The sequence below is a fragment of the Gopherus flavomarginatus genome, chromosome 6, assembly GCF_025201925.1.
Source record: "Gopherus flavomarginatus isolate rGopFla2 chromosome 6, rGopFla2.mat.asm, whole genome shotgun sequence".
Classification (NCBI taxonomy): domain Eukaryota; kingdom Metazoa; phylum Chordata; order Testudines; family Testudinidae; genus Gopherus; species Gopherus flavomarginatus.
Window position 1 is genome coordinate 101,862,328 of NC_066622.1, and position 21,700 is coordinate 101,884,027.

The following is a 21,700-nucleotide window of genomic DNA, read 5'->3' on the forward strand; positions in this document are numbered from 1 at the left end:
TTTTTTTTCTTTTTTCTTTGGTCTTACTGTTGGGTTTGTTTTTTTTCCCCGGGTGTGGCAGTGAGCGTATGCATTTAATTTGAGCCTCTATTATAGTGTTTTTGAATAGTTTCCATGCAGCCTGCAGGCATTTCACCCTTGTGACTATTCCTTATAATTTCCATTTAACTAGTTTCTTCAGTTTTGTGTAGTTCCCCTTTCTATTGTGGTGGGTTTCTTTGGTATTCCCTCACCTCCCACAAGGATTTTAAGTTTAATTACTTTATGGTTACTATTACCTACAGCAGGGGTGGGGAACCTTTTTTGTATCAGAGGCCATTGACCCACTGAAAAAAATCAATGATGGGCCACATATTTTCAATTCACTTGCCTAAGGGGGTGCTGAGGCTTGGGGCTTCGTCCCACAGTAGAGCAAGCTGGTGCTCATGATTCCAGCCCCGAGCCTCTACACCCTGCACCCCACAGCAGGTGCATTGAATGTGTGTGACCCACAGGCCGGATGAAAATGAGGCCAGATCCAGTCTCCTGGATGTAGGTTCCCCACCCTTGACCTAAAGTTTCACCTCTTGGACCAGATCCTGTTGTCCACTTAGGACTAAATCAAGAACTGCCTCTCCCCTTGTGGGTTCCAAGAATAAGTGCTCAAAGAAACAGTCATTAATGGTGTCTACCCATTTTATCTCTGCATCCTGTCCTGAGGGGACATGTACTGAGTCAATATGGGGATAGTGAAATCCCCCACTGTTATTGAGCTTTCTGTTTTTGTATTCTCTCCCATCTCCCTGAACATTTCACAGTTATCATCACCATCCTCATCTGGTGACTGGTAGTATATTCCTACTGCTATTCTCTTATTATTCAAACGTTGAAATTCTATCCATAGATAGTCTATGGCAGATTGATTCACCAAAAAAAAAAAATTAAGTACATCAGAAACAGGAAGCCTGCTAAACAACCAGTGGGGCCACTGGATGATTGAGATGCTAAAGGAGCACTCAAGGATGATACGGCCATTACGGGAGAAACTAAATTAATTCTTTGCCTTGGTCTTCACAGCTGAGGATATGAGGGAGATTCCTAAACCTGAGCCATTATTTTTAGAAGACAAATCTGAGGAACTGTCCCATATTGAGGTGTAATTAGGCAAGGTTTTGGAACAAATTGATTAATTAAACGGTAGTAAGTTAGCAGGACCAGATGGTATTCACTCAAGAGTTCTGAAGGAACTCAAATGCGAAAATGCAGAACTACTAACTGTGGTATAAAACCTATAATTTAAATCAGCTTCTGTACCAGATGACTGGAGGATACCTAATGTGATGCTAATTTTTAAAAAAGGCTCCAGAGGTGATCCCAGCAATTATAGGCCAATAAGCCTAACTTCAGTACCAAGCAAATTGGTTGAAACGATATTAAAGAACTGATTCTGACACATAGATGAACACGATTTTTTGGGAAGGAGTCAACATGGCTTTTGTAAAGGAAAATCATGCCTCACCCACCTACTAGACTTCTCTGAGGATGTCAACAAGCATGTGGACAAGGGGATCCAGCAGTTATTGGCAACCTTTGGCTGGTTTGTTTACCTGCTGTGTCCACAGGTTCAGCCAATCATGGCTTCCAATGGTCACAGTTTTCCGCTCCAGGCCAGTGGGGGCTGCAGGAAGTTGTGTGGGCTGAGGGATGTGTTGGCTGCTGCTTCCCACCATCCCCATTGGCCAGGAATGGCAAACCGCAGCCAGCGGGAGCCGCGATCGGCTGAACCTGCGGATACGGAAGGTAAACAAACTAGCCCGGCCTGCCAGGGCACTTACTCTGGTGGGTCGCATGCCAAAGGTTGCCTATCCCTGGGATATAGTATACTTAGATTTTCAGAAAGCATTTGACAAGGCCCCTCGCCAAAGGCTCTTAAGCAATGTAAGCAATCATAGAATACAAGGGAAGGTTCTCTCGTGGATCAGTAACTAGTTCAAAGATAGGAAACAAAGAGTAGGAATAAATGGTCAGTTTTCAGAATGGAGAGAGTTAAATAGCGGTGTTCCGCAGGAGTCTGTACTGCAACCAGTTCTATTCAACATATTCATTCAGTGAGCTGGCAAACTTTGCAGATGATACAAAACTATTCAAGATAATTATGTCCGAAGCAGACTGCAAAGAGTTACAAAGAGATCTCACAAAACTGGGTTACTGGGCAACAAAATGGCAAATGAAATTCAGTGTTGTTAAATGTAAAGTAATGCCCGTGGGAAAACATCTCAACTATACATATAAAATGATGGGGTGTAAATTAGCTGTTACTACCCAAGAAAGAGATCTTGCAGTCATTATGGATAGTTCTCTGTAAAAATCTACTTAAAATCCACTTTTTGATGTGCAGCAGCAATCAAAAAAACCAACAGAATGTTGGGAACATTAAGAAAGGGATAGATAGACAAAAAAAATTATATTGCCTCTATATAAATTTATGGTACACCCACATCTTGAATACTTCGTGCAGATATGGTTGCCCCATCTCAAAAAAAGATATATTGGAAAAGGTACAGAAAGGGGCTACAGAAATTATTAGGGGTATAGAATGGGTTCCATATGAGAATTGATTAAAAAGACTGGGACTTTTCAGCTTGGAAAATGGTCGACTAAGGGAGGATATGATTGAGGTCAATAAAATCATGACTAGTGTGGAGAATGAAAATAAGGAAGTGTTATTTACTCCTTATAACACAAGAACTAGGGGTCACCAAATGAAATTAATAGGCAGCAGGTTTAAAAGAAACAAAAGGAAGTATTTCTTCACACAACACACAACCTGTGGAAATCCTTGCCAGAGAATTCTGTGAAGGCCAAGAGTATAACAGGGTTCAAAAAAGAACTAGATAAATTCATGGAGGATAGGTCCATCAGTGGCTATTAGCCAAGATGGGCAGTGTAGTGTCCCTAGTCTTTGTTTGCCAGAAACTGGGAATTGGCAACAGCGGATGGATCACTTGATGATTATCTGTTCTATTCATTCCCTCTGGGGCACCTGGCATTGGCCACTGTAAGAAGACTGGATACTGGGCTAGATGGATCTTTGGTCTGATCCAGTATGGTCATTCTTATATTCTTACTTTATTTGACTCTCTGTTTTCAGTAGCATGACCTATTCTGTCATTCTTACATATTTTGTGCCGCAGCGTTACCATGTCACAGTCATTATCATCATTCCACCAAGTTTCTGTGATGCCTGCTATATCAACATCCTCATTTAATACCAGGCACTCAGGTTCACCCATCTTAGTGTTTATACTCCTAGCATTTGTATGCAAGCATTTTTAAAATTTGTCAATATTTAGTTGTCTGCCTTCATGTAATGTAATTGAATGGGACTCATTTTCCTGTGACTATTTCTCTTCAGTTTTTACCTGTACTTTGTCCAGGCAAGCCAAACCCATGAAAAAGTGGAGAAATTGGGCTTGTTTTTGGCTTAATTATCTTGTAAGTTGCTTGTTGGCCAGTTTTTGGCTTGTAGCTTGTTGCTTCTTTTTTTTTTTTTATCGGCTCCCAGCAAGCGAAGGTAAGCAGGGGCAAGACAGGGAGAGAGTCACGGGTACACAGTGGGACCACCACAGTCCCAGACTGCATGCCAGGGGGATCTAGTCACATAGAGTGGTGAGGTTCTTAGGGATTGACTTGACTGGTACTATTCAGTATTTTAATTCATGACTTGGATATTCGGGGTAAAGATTATGCTTTTAAATTTGTGGATGACACCAAGTAGGGAGAGGTTACAAGTATTCTGGAGACCTGGAATAGAATTCAAAATGACCTTGAGAAATTAGATAACTTGTAAATAAATAAGATGAAATTCAATAAAGATAAGTGCAAAGTACTACACTTAAGAAGGAAAAATCAAATGCACAAATACAAAATGAGAAAGACCTGGCTAAGCAGCAGTACTTCTGAAAAAAATCTGTGTGTTAAAGTGCATCACAAACTGTCTATGAGCCAACAATGTGATACAGTTGTGAAATAGACTGATATTCTGGGATGCGTTAACAGGAATGTTGTATGTAAGACATGGGAGGTTCTTCTTCTCCTCTGCTCAATTCTGATTATGCCTCAGCTGGAATATTTTGTCCACTTTTGCATGCCATGCTTTAAGAAAGATGTGAACAAATTTTAGAGAGTCCAGAGGAGAACAACAAGAATGATAAAATGTTTAAAAAACCTGACCTATGAGGGTAAGTTAAAAAAAACTGGGCATATTAGTTTTGAGAAAAGAAAACTGAGCGGGGACATAGTAACAGACTTCAAATATGTTGAGGACTGTTTCCAAAAGGATGGTGATCAATTATTCTCCATGTCCACTGAAGGTAGCACAAGAAGTAATGTGATTAATCTGCAGCAAGGGAGCTTAAAATTAGATATTAGGAAAAAACTTTCTAAGTATAAGTGTAGGTAAGTAGGCTATTTAGGGAGGTTGTGCAATCCCTGTCAATGCAGGTTTCAAAGAAATGGTTAGACAAAACACTTGTCAGGAATGATGTCGGTATACATGGTCCAGCCTCAGCATGGAGGGATGGAATAGGTGATCACTCAGGTCCCTTGTAGCCCTACCTTTCTATGATTCTATGAAATTCAAAACTTATGGCCCCAATGGGAAACCTTTTGAAAGCTGATATGATGCTGAATATATGGTTATGTGTGAGTGTCTGGAAGCTGTTTAGTATCAGAGGGGTAGCCGTGTTAGTCTAGATCTGTAAAAGCAGCAAAGAGTTCTGTGGCACCTTATAGACTAACAGACATATTGGAGCATGAGCATTCGTGGGTGAAAACTGTATCAGGAAGCTGTTTGTGCAGAAAGAGTTAGTGTACTGTACAGCTGTCCTTTTGATTTACTTTCATTTTATTATATATAAATTTTAAATTTTGTGGCCTTACAAAGATAAACAGGTAATTATATAAAGGGAGAATATGTTTATTCTTGTGCTTTTTGACATCCAGCACCACTTTGTTGCTCTGACCACATCTACTCCATTCTTGGTTCTTTCAGAAAACTCCCTTTTTTTCCTGCATGAAGACCAAGATTCTCTTCTTCACAAAAAAATGGTTTCAAGCATATTCCACTCCTATGTATCAGCTGCTTTATTCTCCTACACTCCTTTCCATTCCTATGTTCTTGAGTAGTGTCACACCTAGTCACTTCAGTAACTTTTTCTCAATTTTGATCTTTGTAATTACCTCTTCCTCTTACTATAGCCTCCATAAACAACATATGCAAAGTGCCCTCTCTCCTCTCCTTCAAACAAAATCCTTAAAACTGGACACTTTCAATGACCATGTGCTTTGACAAGGCTCTCCCTTAAACATTTACACCCTCATTGTGGATATTTGTGATGTTCCATGGAAAAATACTAGACTGGGAAAAATACCCAGTCTAGTCTTATTATTGCCCAACCGTCAGATCCTTCACACCCTACCCACTGCACCCAGCCCTCTCCCATCAACTGCATAGGCTTTTCCATACCTCCATAAACAGTGCATTTAGGAGAATAGGTAACATTTGGCTCTTGGAAGATGAAGAAGGATCTAAGTTCTCTTCACATCTCCATCAAAACAGCCCATATCTCTTGAGATGTCTGGAATAATTTATAATCTATGAATGATCTAAGGATGGTTTGTTTACCTTAACGCCGATTAGCCATTTTGTCTCTTAAATCAAAGGAACAGATTCCTCACAGCTTATGCAGGAGGCTCTAATTTACTTTTCTGTGTCATCCGATCCATTTTCAGCCTAGTTGGATTCACCCCATATGTGGTAGCTGATGTGGCTGCTGCCACTCGCCCATGGGCTTTCTGCCAATAGACTCTAGATTTGAATGTAGAAGGAGACCCCAGAAGACTTGGGAAGTGTTTAAATAGAGTGGTTGGGAGATTTCATGAGCCAATCAGCCCACCCACTCTTTCCAGCCCAGTCAATGGGAGCCAGAGGACCCAAAGAGGAGAAGGGGTCAAGCTATTGCCTAGCCACGCAAGTGCTCTTGCCTCCCCCATCCCTTATGGGCACTGAGTTTCATCTGTTCCAGCTTGACTCACAACCCATCTCATTGAAATGGTAGGCAAGGGCATTAATATAAAGAACAGGTCTGAATAAGGGTTAGCAAATATTATCTGAGACTTCATCTCTTGATAGTAATTACCTCTTGATTACAGTAATATTTTACTTTGAAGATGCTTGTGTGAAGAAGATATTTATCATGGGTGAAACAATACCTAATAGTACGTGAGAAAAGTATTAGCTGAAAGCCCATTATGTCATAACTATTAAATTTTATTAGTTAAATATATTGAATGTTTTTGCTAGCTCTAAAACACTTGCTGTGTAAAAAGGCTTATCCTGCATATTTTTGCAAAGCTCAAAATGACCTATGTCCATTGCAAGTCCAATGGATCAATGAATTTTTATGATTAAAATTGTCATAGTGCTGGCAGCTAATTAAATATAATCAATTGGGAGGTTGCTTAAGGTTCACATATCCCATAATTCTTCACTATCTTAGCTTTGCAGACATTTGCCCTGGAGGATATCGAAAAATTTATGGTGTTTCCCCTCTAAAGAGTCAGCCACTGCAAGTGAGTTATGTACTTGTTTCTTCAGAGGAGAATGAACAACATTAATGTGACTTTAGATGGCAGTTTCATTTTCAGAATGATGATGATGCTTCCTTATCTTTTTGAAGTTCCTTCTGTGCAAATTTGAAGCAAATGAGAAATCATTCAAATTGCATTTTATAATTTAACTTTGTTGAAACAAATGTTGTCTGTAAAATGTGTCTTCATTTTAACATTATAATGGGTATCTGTTCTATTTATTCTGTATCCTTGTGCCATAACCCTTTTTCTTCTGTGTGGTTTTGCACAGGGTTCTTGTAACATCTTATTGTTGGTTTGTATTGGGAAGGTGCACTCACCTATATGCATAGTAGGAAATAAGTTCATAAAAGTTGTAGGCAAAGGCACTTGGAGGAAACTTTCTACTTTCCAGATCAGAACTGTCTATATAAATATAATGGCTGTTGGGTGAAATATATAAAATGAATATATGATCTCAATCCATTTCCTAATTGTACAGTGGTCCAGTGACAAGACCAACACCATTAACATTCATTCTAATAATTTCAACAAAGAAACCAATGTATAAATAAAACAAACATATACAAGCCTGAAATACTATACAGTATTTGGTTTTGGTCACACTGGCTCAGAAAGGGTATAGCAGAACTAAAGGATATTCAAAGAAGAATAGTGGGAAGGATTATGGTCATGGAAAACCTCTCATATAATGAGACACTGAAAAGATTGGAAAAATTTGCCTAACAGAAGATACAAGAGGAGAAATGGCAAAGGTATACAAAAAAATGAATGGTATGCAGAAGATGGATTGGGAAAGTCTAATGACTCTTTCTCAGAATACAAAAATTCAATGACATTGAAAAGTGGCAAATTGAAAATTGATAAAAGGATTTTTTTTCAAACAGCATTCAATTAGTCTGTGGAATTCATTGCCACATGACATCAATGGGACAAAGGTCTTAGCAGGATTCAAAAAAGAATTAGACTTATGTATGGCTAACAAAATTAGTCAGAGTTGTTATTATAAATATTATAAAATGAACAATTTTGGAAGGGTTATAAAACCACTGATTTGTAACATAGGCCAGTCTCTAGCTATTGGGGATTTCTCTGTGGTCAGGGTATCTCATAACTATGTACTGCAAGGTGCTTGCTCTGAAGCATCAGTCAGTTACAGGATTCTTGAGTAGATGGACCATTGGTACAATCCAATCAGTCATTTCCTATGTTACAATGTTGGGACAGATCCCATTGCAATATTCTGATTTCAGGGGCATGACTAAGGCCTACAGAATTTACCTTTATGTCTTTTGGTAGTTAAAAAAAACAACTACTGATGGTAAGCAGACAACTTTTTTTGCAAGTTTCCATGCATAATAGCACCTCTTCAGAAAAAGAATGATGTTTTTAATATGAGACCTGCAAATTAAAACATTCCAATCTTAATGGACTTCCAGGTGTAGATTTATGAATATAAAAAAGATAAACTGCTGTAAAACACATTTGTACATATGTTTTACAGTTTCATTTTTTTTTTAAATCAAGTACATCACTTTATGGATCATGTCCCTGGCAAATAATGATGTAATAAACTTTTTATACTTTTTATATATATATAATGTGTGTGTGTGTGTTATAGGAATTATTTAAATTTAGATTAGCAATAAATCTGGGTTTTAAGTAAAAGACCCAGAATGACAGGTAAAACCTCTTTTCACATTTTGAACCACATTAAATCCATGCTGAAATGATTTAGAATATTTTAAGGGGTAGATGCCCAAAGGCACATACAGGAGATAGTTGCACAAATCCTGTTATTTATTAATGGAATTTATGCACTTACCTCCCACATGTTGCTACGAAAACATACTTCTAAGTGCAAGCGGAATTGGCAGAATGGAGACCTATGAGGAAATGGGATTTTTTTTAAATAGTGAATATTTTAAAAATTACATTTTGAGAGAGAGGAGTGGAAGGTTGTTTCATAAGAACAGTCTGAACTGTAAAGGTTACAACTCAGACTGTTCTTAGGAAACAACCTTCCATCAGCTTATACACCCGCACACATTGTAAACATTTTGCAAGATTATAAAGGGTTATTGCAAGATCACAGTTTTCTTTCACAGTTATTATGTATGCAGGAAATGACTCTTCTAATGGAAAATATATAAACATTTATTTTTGAGTAGTGTGCGGGAAAGGAAGTAAATTTTGAAATTCAAGTTAGATTTTTCTATGGAAACATGCACAGTATGACGACTCTGATTCAAATGAAAATTTAAAATCTGGTCTCCATAAATTTAGTGCTTCTTGCAGTGCTTAGCCTTAGGATGTTGAACAGTAACCTGAAAGCCTTGAAACAGAGACTTTGAGGGCAGTCTAAGAAGTACCCATCACACTTGACTTATTCTCAAGGGAAAGAGGCACTGGTATGTATTGCCTGTCAGTTCAAAGAGAGCCATGCAAAGTTAATAACAGAAACATAAAAGAAATTTAATTTGTCTATAAAGTCATGCTTTTCTTGTTTCTTTCCTAACATATACATGTTAGAGAAAGCAGCAATTTTTTCCTACATTAATCCAAACAACAATATTAAACACAAACAATTCAATGTAGCCTGTATGTGAGAGACATGTGTGGGATGGAGGGGGAGGATAGGCATGAAATTACACATAATTGTATCAACAGCACTATTATTTGTGTTACCTTTGTAAACTGTGATAGAAATATAATCCAGTTTGAACTGGGAGGCTCTGTAGACTACTGTGTTCTAGACAAAACCTCCAATATTTATATATTACTGTATTAAACTTTTACAAGGAGTACATCTTGCCAGCTAGTGCTGTTTGCATGTTAACAAAGCATTCACTTGAACACTTACACTTTTTCATGTTTGAATGCATTTAATGTTTTAATTCGCTCAGAGTTTTTTTTATTGGTTTTTAGTTCCAGTTAGAACTTGAATGTGACAATGTGTTTCCTAGAGCTCCATGGGCTATCTTAGGACTTAATATCGTTTTCAGATGTGATTTAGGTCCTAACTCTCTGGTTGCTGACACTTTAATTGAGGAAACACAGATAACGTTTGATGCCATAACAAACCAAAAGATTCAAAATGCATTCAGACCTTAAGCCAAGTGTGGAAGGTAACAGCATTGGGAGTACTGTGCAGTAAAAATGAGCAGTGGCTTAAGATGAACTGTTGATTTGGGTAAATTCTAAAATGGACGATTGGAGATATTCATATCTTGAGAATGCTACACTTGTTCAATACAATTCTGTTGTTTATGGATAATACCTAGTGCAGTGATTCTCAACCTGCGGGCCGCTTGCAGCCAAATGAGCTCACACTTGTGGCCCACGTGACATCCTCAGGCCCATACAGGTCGTATGTATGCATTGTGTGAATGGGGCTCACATAACACATAGAGAGCTGCATATGCAGCCACAATGGTAAATAAGTTGAGAACCACTGACCTAGACTATTTGGAGAGCAAGATTAAATGTAAGCATCCTTCATATACTGTAGCTGTGAGTTGCTGGGTCTTCTTGTGCTATTGAAATAATTGATCATTATCATTACTGAAAAGAGAGACAAAAAGATTATCTGAATTAGGAAAAGAAGGCACAGGTGGTGGGAAAACAAGCGGGAATGATCAGTGTGATATGACATATTGCTTATCGCTGTCTCATGCACTTGAAACAGAATTTGCATTCTTAGAGTATCTTGCCTGAGAAACAAAAAAAAATTATAAAATCAGTTAAAAGTAAATTACATTAAAAGTAGCTGTATCTTATTCCACTCATACAATGAAATAATTTATTTCGAGGAGTCCTTTAATGAGGATAGAAAAATTATTTTCTTCTGCAATGAGTTAAACTTAAAATGATCTACTAAAAAAGATGCATACACCTATTGATGAAAAACTTAAAAGAATGGGAGAGAGTAATCTGGTTAGTATTTTTATGTATGTCACAGTAAAACTGATATAAAGTGGAGGTCTTGATTTAAGTCTGCGTGCCCAATAAATACTCAGGTCTACCAAGTTAATGAAATTTTAAAACAATGGTTTAATATTTTACTTATGATATGTGTCTGTCAAAAATGAATTGTATTAAGCTATAACAGAATTGAAAACTTAATAATTTTTTTTATATATACACATAAGGTCCTGAGGCAGAGATTGGGGCTAAAGCAGATTTTTGGGCCCAGGTCAGTACCACGGGTCAGGACTGGTGTCGGGGTTCTGAGTCCAGAGCAAGAGTCAGAATCAAAGTCAGAGCTATATTTGATGCTGGGAGTTTGGGAGCAAAATAGAGTTATTTGTGGCAGCAAACTGGGGATCTGTATTGTGGCCTGGCTGCTTCCTAGTATGCCCTGTGGGCTTATATGGCATCCAGGGTCCAACTGGGAGCCTAAAAAGCAACTGCCAAGTGGGTCTTTCAGGCAGGAATTCCTGCAATGTATTTCAGCTGCAATTTGCAGGTCACAGGGACCAACCAGGTTACAGCTGCTGCAGAGTGACCATTGACTGATGGCTCTGCCAACCCAGGTTTGGGTCATGCCAATCCTTATATCATCCCTCTTCCAGGGGCACTGCCCCCACCTCAACCAGGCCAGGTTTATTGGGGCGGGGAGAGCTGTATGGAAAGCTGCTCTGAGCTCAGGCACACAGTCCTGGGACATTTGTTCCTAGGAGTGTTCCTTGGAGTCATATTTTTCCCAATCAATGAGTACCAGAGGGAATCATATTTGATTTTAAAATCCAAAATCTTATTAACCTTTGTGACAGAGTTCCTTCTCTGCCTCGGTGGGTTCACGCTTCCAGTTAACAGGTTCTTGCAGGCACTTGATTGGCCCTAGGTGTCCTAATCAACTTAGAGTGACCTCTCTTCAGTTACCAAGGGAAAAGGGGCCTGCTTATCCTGGGGCTAATATATCTGCCTTCCGGCACTCTCCTGTAGATCCTCTGGCCTGACCCGGTCACACTTTATATTCATCCTGACGCTGGACCTGTACTAAAGGGGGCAGTGATTGTTGTTGGTGAGCAAAATATTCATTGACGTTTGGCTTCAGCAGTGATACACAGAACACCATGTATGCCCTGATGGATCTGGGCAGCCAGACCCAGATGGTCAGTGGGTCAATCATTTGTCTGATTATATACAGTCAGAGGTATTGGCAGTCTAATTTGCAACAAGGACAGGATACGTTATGCTGAGAGCTAGACCTTTTGTCCAGCTGTAAACATTGGTCATTCCTGGTGCTGATGGTCAGTGTATTACCTGTAGTCCCTCTAGGCATTTTCAAGGTGCATCTCAAGCTCCTCCTCTACTTTGTGGATCTGCTGTACCCACTTAGTGTTTATGTAGACAGCACGTATGACTGGGTGGAGACAGTGATGGAACCCAAAGTTTGCGCAGAATGGATTCTGCCTAGTGCAGACATGGTAGATGGTGGTGGTGGTGTGGGAAAATTCTGGTTGGAGCAGGAGATTGAACCAGTTATTCTGGTGAGAATTTGTAAAGCAACATATATACTATCCTAAGACTTGATACACTATCTCACTCTGGCCACCAATTTGTGAGTAATAGCTGGAGAACATGTAGATTTGGGCCCCAAGCAGCTGTATAACACAAATTGTGGACGTTGGTCAGGTGTGACCCATTTGGGGAGTCCATGGAGACAGACAATATGTGTGACCTGGATTTGAGCCTCTTCCATGGAGGGCAGGTGGGCAGTAGAGGGAGGTAAATTTGGATATTTGTTAACTGGTGAGGATAACGGTATATCTGTCAGACATTGAGAGCTTCACTGTAAAATTTAGGGTGCTGGCTGCCCCAGGTCTAGATGAGGTATCTGCAGCTATTAGAGTGCCAAGGGATCTTGTGCATGGGCTCTCGTTCCAAGCACACTTCTTGCAAGAATCCACACAGGAATGTACTGTTGCTCACATCCAGGGATACCAGAGGTGCAATCAGGTGAAGAGTCTTGAGGCAGCTGAAGAACCCTGCTAGTTGGGAGTCATGGCTGAATCTCAGTACTTCCAGTTGGGGCTGTCCTCGTGGGATGTACAGGAGACCCTTACCATAGAGAAATCTATCCTGTATCTGATGTTGCACCTTGCTTCCTACCTCAAGTTCATTGGGAGAGGACTCCTTCTTTGCTGCTGAGGTCTTGGGAAATTGCAGTGTGAAGGATATTGCAGGGCTTTCTGATGTGGGGTGGCTTCGTGCAAGTGGTGTCTTGGTAGGTGAGGTACTTTTTCTAGGTTGCAGGAAGGTAAGTGATCATGAGGTTAAAATGTGTGAAGAATGGGGCCCAGCGAATCGGTCTTTGGTTTAACTCCTTAGCCTTGTGAAAATATTCTAAACTTTTATGATCATATATACCCGTATCGGGTGCTGGGCCCCTTCCAGGTAGTGGTGCCATTCTTCGAAGGTGACCTTGATCTCTAGAAGTTCTGTATCTAGTATTTCATAGTTCTGTTCTGTTGAAATATGCTTCCATAAGTAGTAAGCACAAGGGAGGAGATGCTATTTGGGGCCATATCTTTAGGATAGTAAGGCCTAAATGGCTGCACAAAGGGCTGTGTCACGTCAGGGTGTGCCAGGAGTGATGCACTGATGAAAGCCATCTTGAGCTGGTCAGACACCTGTTGTACCACTGAAGACTAGGTAAAGAAGTTGTTCTTGCATAGAAGCGCTATCAGTGTGATTATCTGGCCTAAAAATCCAGGAATGAAGCATTTATAAAAGTTAGCAAACTCCAGGAAGTGTTGCAGTTCCTTGATGTTTCAAGGTGCTCCCAAGTCTGAACAGCATCCTTTTTGCTAGGGTCCATTCTGAGGCCCTGAGGTGATAAGATGTAGCCCAGGAACTCTATGGAACGTTGATTGAAGCTGCAATTTTCAAATTTTGCATATAGATCATGTTGGCAGAGCTGATCCAGGACTGATCGGATGTGCTGGATGTTCAGGAGTCTCAGAGAAGTCAAGTATACCATTGAGGTAAACACTCAACATGTAGTCTAAAGAGTCATGGGATACCTCGTTCATTAAATGTTAGAAAGTGACGGGACCATTTAGAGACTGAAGTACTTTACCAAGTCTTCATAATGGCTATACTGGGTTCAAAAAGCCATCATCTTTTCATCCCCTGCTCTGATCCTTACCAGCTGGTAGGCTCTTTGCAGGATGAGCATAGTGAGTACGTGAGCTGAACACACACAGTCCAGCTACTCCCAAGATAAGTACAAAAGGGTAGGTACCAGTTTTTGATGAGTACTTGATTGTGTAATCACCTTTAATCCACATATAGGCACACAGACTCACCTTCCTTTTTGACAAAAAGAACAAGGGCCCCAGCACAGGAGTTTGATGGCTGGATAAACACCTTGCCCAGATTCTCTGAGAGCTAGGAATGCAGGGCAGACAGTGCTGGTTCTGACATTGCATAAATGTGGCCAAAGGATATTTTCACCCCAGGCTGCAGCTCATTTGGACAGGTATGGTCCTGGAGTGGTGGTAAGACAACCATATTTTTTTTTTCCAAAGATGTCCACGTATTGGTGGTACTTGGCAGGAAGAGAAGGGGTTGATTCTAATGCTGGTCTTACCTAATGTGTTGCGAGGATCTGGGGATTTCTTGGAATGGCAAACTGCAGCCACTGGGAACTGCGGGTGGCTGTGCCTCCAGACCGTCAATGTAAACGAACTCTCGCACCCCGCCAGTGGATTACCCTGACCCACCACTGCTGTATGATTTTTGAAGTCACCTTTGGCCACACTGGGATACTCAAGCCTCATGTGGCATTGGCATCCATGAAGTTGTCACTGGCCCAGAGTCACTGAGTGCCAATTGTGAGGGAACTCATTGAGACTCGCCTGGGATGTGGTAGTTGACCTGAACTTGGAGGTGTAATGAGGGCATCAGTAAAGAGATAAATGGCTGAGGGCCCACCCAGATGGGTCCCTTTTATCAGGCCTGGGCTTGGTAATTTCCCAAATTTTGCTGGACTGAGGCCCAGGCTGAGCATCTGGAAAGTGCATGACCAGGATCCCCACCATTGAAACTGTGGAGGCAATGACGTTCTCTTTCCTTGGAAACCACATGGGGGCAGACTGCATCAAACTGTATGGGCTCTGGGGTAGGGACAGGTACCATTACCAAGAAGTATTGGTAGGGGGGCACTGACCTCTTCCTTTCTTTGCATTACTTGCATGGTCTGTTGTTGATGGCTATAGTGAGGTCAGCAAAGGCATCCAAGTGTGTTGGGGTTTCCGTGCAATGTAATTCGTCTTCAACTTCCTTGCATAATCCCCCTTGAAACTGATACAGCTGGGCCACATTGTTTCACTCGGTTTCAGAGATAGTTATGTGAAGTGGGCAGCAAAGGAGGCAATCGATTCCTGCCCCATTGGAGTTTTCTCAGGACTGTCTTGGCTGAGCAAGTGTGATTGACATTTTATATATTCCATTTGAACATATCTAATTATGCCCATTAATCCTTCCTAAACATAATGGTTGTATGCATCAATTTCTCTCAAATGTGAGTATTTAACTACTCACCAATCAGGTAGTGAGTTTTGAAAGGCTACTTACAAACTGAATATACCAGTTGACAAAGAGGAAACAACATTTATATGCATGAACACCTAATTTTTTATGATTCAGATAATGAAGATTAAGTATTTTTCTGAGTTTTTAACTTCACGTGCAATGTTGTTGGAGCAGTGTTGGGGGTCCCAGGATATTAAAGAGACAAGGTGGATGAGGTAATATCTTTTATTGGACCAACTTCTGTTGATGAGAGACAAGCTTTTGAACTTACACAGATCAGTTCTTCATCCACTTAACAAAAGCACTGTGTAAGCCTGAAATTTTGTCTTGCTCATCAACAGAGGTTGGTCCAATAAAAGATATTACCCCACCCACCTTCTGTCTTTCATTTCACAGTCAGTCTTGTTGGTAAAGAATGTCTACAGCAAGAGATATGGTATTACTTTTTATTTCATTACTTTAAATAAAAATGGTTTTAGAGCATTAGCACAATGTCTGTCTTTCAAGCATAAATATGTCAAGTATAACATTCAAATTAGGAAATATTTGCCTTTCAAGTTCTGTGAGAATTATATTCACTTACTTTTTAATCAGCAATTCTTTGTTGTATGTTAACATTCTAGGTTCAAGAAAATACTTGCCAAAAATTGGCATAGGAAAGAAGTCTTTATATATCTTATTTCTCATAGATATCCAAAAGGTCACTTTGCATTAGAACTTAGAAGATTTGTGATCAGTTGGAAGAACAAGTCTTAAAGGAACAAAACTGTTACAAGAATATAGCACCAACTAGTTGTATCTAAAAATAACTACAACACTCCTTTATAGACTCAGTTGTGAGTCCAACCATAGACTGGTACATAGTTTTTTGGCTTACTTGAAAGATCTGATTTGAAAGTGGGCAGAGAAGTTACAGTTTCCATTATTCATTCTCTCAGCCTAGTTCACCTACCTTTGTTACATACATTCATGTTTCCCCCTAGCATCATTATCTTTCAGAGATAATTCCTATCCCCATGTTCAATTACATTTTCAAACTGGAGCTGTGTGTAATATGATTGGAGGAGAGCAGATGATAATGTTGAGACTGAAATTTAACTCATACAAAGTCTAATATTAATTGGTTGCATATTTAAAATAGTGTGATACTTGCCATTGAAATGCACTAATGTTTTCTACATGTTTGTTTTCTATGATTGTTTTTCCTCACTACTCAAACAAGCACTCAGTTTCTATAATCTGCCATATTTATATTCATTCTGATTTTTAAAGTTCCAATTTTATCATATTCTGTTTGTGCTGAGATTCCTTCTTTATTTACCCTTTTATCCGTGGTCTCCCCCCAGTGTCCCACACACCCTTTCTTTTTGGTTGGTTCCCTGCCTATTGTTGGGCAAAGTTTAACACACTTAGGCCAAGATACTCAAGTTTATTAATTCAAACCTGTATTTGAACCATAAGCGTGCCTGGTGGTTACAATTACTAAAAAGGCAATGAATAGTGACAGATATACAGAAAAGGATAATGATCAGTTACCTTCTCCTGGGGCATATACAGGTCATGGTGGATTTTTCCTATGATCCTCCAACTCCTCTCTTACATTCTAGCATAGTTATACCTATCCAAATTATATAACTGCGACTTTTCTCCAGTCAACATTAAGCATTGTGTTTTATATAACTCATACAATACTCATGCACAACCTTCAATTTCCATAACTTTTGCTGTCCAGGCCATTTTTATGTTATATTTCTTTTCTAATTGGTTTGTTTCTATACACTGATCATTCATGCTGACCCAGCCATCTACCCTTACTCAGTGTAGAGACTTTCCTGTTTGTGCTTCATTGCCTTCTGGCAGCACATTCTGTATATCCACTGTACTGATGACATTGTCTTATTTATATAATATCCTCGAACTTGGATACATTTTGTGTCAAAATATCACCATCTATAAGCATCATGAGTAGGTTTGCATGAGGACAAATTTAGCAAGGCAACATCCATGCCAAGCAAAGACTGGGTCAAATCGAGCCAGCATAGCATAAGTATTACCCTGGCCTGTTTTCAATATCCTTCTCAATGTGTGGACAGCAGTTTTGGATATATTATTCCAATAATGGAATCAAAGTAATTAATGATAGAAACAGTGATGATACCACCTCTTTCCTTCCTCTAATGTTCCCCTGTTTATGCATCAAGAATCATGTTAATGCTCTTAAGGTGAAATACTCTTATTGGTCTATATAATTGTCAATGAACTGAAAAAGCTGGGTTGACGCAACCTGAATTTAAAAGTTTTTTAAAAAAATAAGAAAAGAGCCTCATTTAAAAAAAATAACTAGGACAGTAGTGTAGAAGATTTATATATTTTGAAAGGAGAGAAAATAAATGATTGTATATGGGTTTTTAAATCAAATCAAATCAAGTACTTAGTAATGCATTTTGTAGCCTGACATTTCAAATATTCAAGGATTAATACTTCACATTTAAAATGCATGATTACATGTACTGTTTAATGAGTTTCCATGATGTTCAATAAGAGGAGTAATAAGCATAATGTTAATGTGTCTGGACATGTCTGTGTTCGGGTAGTGAATTTAGGTTATTCGATGTGGATGTAAATGACCTTGAATTAACATCAGAAGTGATGAAGAATCCAGTAAATTAAAATTGTCTTTTTTATGGTCATTAGGATGGCAGAACACCCTCCTCACTTGGCATATTTATCTCCATTTCAACTGAGAATTTCACAGCTGTTTGGTAAAAGAAATAATTTGTGTAGGTAGACGTTATCTTAATTAGGAGAAAAAAACACTAGTTCATACAGGAACCCACTCATTCATGGAACATATGTATGTTTAACAATGTCAGGCATTCACTTTGCTTTTAATATGGACAAACTCAGATCCGGTGTTCTCTTTTTGCTGAAAAGTTTGTTTAGAATTTCTTTGAGGAAAGGGACTAGCCTTTCTTTTTCTAGATTCAATTAACAGTGCACACTTTGTTTTCTAACCCTGTAACCAATGTTCCAGTTGGTGATCTGTTTCCTCTAGTGTGAGAATTTCCCTCTCCTGAACCAATTTACACATTGAGAATATCCATACAGAGTCTTTATTATGCTGGCTCTTTGCCACTAATGTTAATATGTACGAGCAAGTCTTTGGACCAGCTCCTCAACTTGGCACTACTGCAAAGGACTGTCTACCATTACCATTTTCCTGCTTGTAATACAGGCCATATACTGTTACAGTCAACTCCAAGATGATTTGGTCATGCTGCCAGTTAGTCATTTTTTTCAATATTTTCCCCAACTTCCTTGCTTCCTGTTTTGAGATGTCTCTGTAATTCTCAGTGTTGTACAAAACCACTTTAGAAGATTTCTTGATCTTTTATGAGTTGAAGAATTTATTGTATTCTAGAGATTTCCCCTGAGCTGTTAGTCATGAATAGCAGGAATCTAGTCAATATGGCATCTATAGAGAATGAAAAGTTAGTAACCTGTTAAGTCACATTCCCTGAATATATCATTTGGCCAGAGTCCTACTTGCCTGTCCACTGTCTCTTCAGAGTTGGGAAGTAAAATCCTTAATGACTTGCTTTCATATCATCCAATTGTATAGATATATATATATTTCTGGCATAAATTTGTTCAGAGGTTTAGACTTTTTCTTTCCCACTCATCAAGGAACTGATGTAAAATATTCCAGAAATTGTTGAGACTGTGGATGGGATGGAGGGTGAGTGGATCTGACAATAACTTATATTTTATGGTAAGGGAAAATTGATATGAGGAAAAATTCATATGGCCTCTGTAGTCAGCAGTGATAGAATCTATGTGTATTCAGCAAGAGGGCATGATCCAACATTTAGAGCCAATAACAATGGACATTCAAGTCACAGGATGGTTAGTGAGGTATGGCGAAAGAAACGGCTTTCAAAGGGGCTTTTGAAATGCTGGACTTGGAGACAAGAATTTGGGGAACTACCCATAGAATGAGGGATCAATAGCCGTTGTATAGATAACAAAGCTTTCAGATGGTATTGAGGAGCAAACACCCCTTTGGGGAAAATGTTAATAAAACCTCACCCTAATATGACAATGAACCCAAACAACTGGGATTTGAGAAGCAAGTTGGGTGAGAGAGGGAGACATCCGTCTCTGAACAGCAGTGTCTAGTTATGACTCTGAGCACAGGAGGTCAGGGAAGAAACTTGCATTCTAGAGATGTGGAATTTCCTTTCTGTTTTGTAATTAAGCTAAGGGAGACCTCTCTGGGCTTTGGCTAAGTATTCAGAGGAGGTATGTTAGGTACATATATTTTATTTTTTTTATCTGATTCTCCCCCTGTTTGTAATAAATGTTGTTCTTAGAGAAATATTGTGTGAAAGTTTAATGCAGACTCCCTCAAAAGAGAATGAAGTCCTTCAATACTAAGGAGAAGCAGAGAGACTAAAGATGTGTTAGCTGCCTCCCCCCAGCACTTCTCTCCAAAATATGGAATAATTGTTTTCCTTATGCTCCAGAGAAGCATCTGAGTCTCCCAAAATAAATTAGAGACAGACAACTTAGCCATTTTCTGAACATTGCATTATTGTGATTTTGAACTTTTCTGCAAAACTGCTTCTAATGATAGCAGTGCAGTAGTAAATGATTAATTTGAAATAAAGAGGGAGGAAATGCTGCACAAGAACATGGCCTTATTAAAAAAAACCCACTGATGCAGCAGGTTTTTTCATTGTTAATTGTTGTGCTTTATTATTAAGTGCTGAAAATGAAGAGTTCTTTTTTTTTCCCCCTGTAAATAACGCAATCAACTCATAAATATCCCTAGGACAGCCAACATTTTGCATTCTTCATGCAGATATTCTGTCCTTTGTGGTTTTTTGTTAGTTTATATTTTCGTGATCACACAAACTAGCATGTTCATAGATTATAAGACCAGAAGGGACCATTATAACCATGTAGTCTGATCTTCCCTGTAACACAGGCCATAGGACTTACCTAAATTAATTCCTGTTTGAAACAGAGCATCTTTTGTGAGGAGGGGCAACGGGGAGAGGAAGGAAGCAACTGCAGTTTTCGATTCACAAATCTCCAGTTCTTGGTAAGTTGTTCCTATGGTTTAGTACCCTCACTGTTAAAAATGCTTGCCTTATTTCTAGTCTGAATTTGTCTAGTTTCAACATCCAGCCACTGGATCTTGTTATACCTTTGTCTGCTAGATTCAAGAGCTCAGGATAAAATATTTTGTTCCCTATGTAGGTATTTATGTATTCCTTAAATTTCTTTTTGTTTAACTAAAAAGATTGAGTTCTTCAAGTCTATCACGGTAGAACATAGTATTCTTTTGACCATAGTGTTGCACTGGGAGCTCACACATGACCCTCAAGTATTTTTCAGTCACTGCGTCCCAGGATAGTGTCCCCAATCCTGTAAGTACAGGCTACATTCGTTGTTCCTAGATGTTTAATTTTGCATTTGGCTGTATTAAAACACACACTGTTTACTTGCACCCTGCTTACTAAAAAATTCAGATCTCTCTGTATCAGTGATTTTTCTTCTTCATTATTTATATGAAAAGCACCACAGTATATGGTGCGGGTGGGTGTGGGTGTATATAAAATCACTTGTACCTGTGCTACCACTAATTATTAGATTTGTGATCAACACTCTTATCTGGCATAACAAGGTTTAATAAAGAATTCCCCTGTGTTGGCTGCAATACTTCTTGAGTTAGAAAATAGTCATCTATAATATTTAGAAATTATATATATATAACTCCTGAGGGAATTCTGTTCCAAAAATAAAAAATTCTGTGCACATTATTTAAAATTCTGTATTTTTTATTTGTCAATAAATAAATGTGGAGGCTCCAGCATGGCAGTGGCTGCACCGAGGTGGGAGATCATCTAGCAGCCTCTTCAGGACATGGACTCGGTGGTGAAGCCACACCTGATCCTGACATGGCTCAAGGGCCGGGCCTGACCCAGAAACATCACAAGGCCCTGCCCCTCCATGCCAGGTGCACCAAGATAGTGAGCAAGACGGACAGTCTCACATGCACACCCAGGCCTGGCCCCTGATCCAGGGGTGGGATAAGCAGGCTCAGCCTGGCAGGATCCAAGTGTTGAAGGCATTAGTGTGGGGGGATCCAGGTATGGGATGATAGGGTTTTGTGGGGATAATCTGGGTGCAAGCATCTTGGTGTGTGGTCCAGGTGTGGGGGGGAATCTGGCTGCACTGGAGCTCATTGGAAAGTTCCAGTTGCAGGGGAATGGGACTCTCCAGGGGCGAGGTCTGGGTGTGGGAGACTGGGGCTTGGCAGGGCATCTGGGTGTGGAGGGCTTAGTGGGAGAGTCTGAGTGATGGAGGAGTGAGGCTTGGTGGGTTAGGAGTCTATGTGTAGCTGGTTGGGACTCAGTGGGATAGGAATCTAGGTACAGTGGGGGTCATCAGGATGGGAGTTTGAGTGTGGGGGCCTAAGTGGGGGTGAGGGTCTGAATTCAAGAGGGAAGAGTTTGAT

The 21,700-nt window shown here is 39.6% G+C and overlaps 1 protein-coding gene across 2 annotated transcripts in view; it reads left to right on the forward strand.

The window, feature by feature from the left end:
• The window catches only part of PCDH15 (protocadherin related 15), a 1,406,570-nt gene that overhangs the window by 458,297 nt on the left and 926,573 nt on the right, over positions 1-21,700 (forward strand). For both annotated transcript variants that reach the window (XM_050959272.1, XM_050959271.1), the window contains exon 5: positions 20,165-20,281. The gene's annotated coding sequence lies outside the window, so the exon portion shown is untranslated. The remainder of the gene's footprint in view (positions 1-20,164; positions 20,282-21,700) is intronic.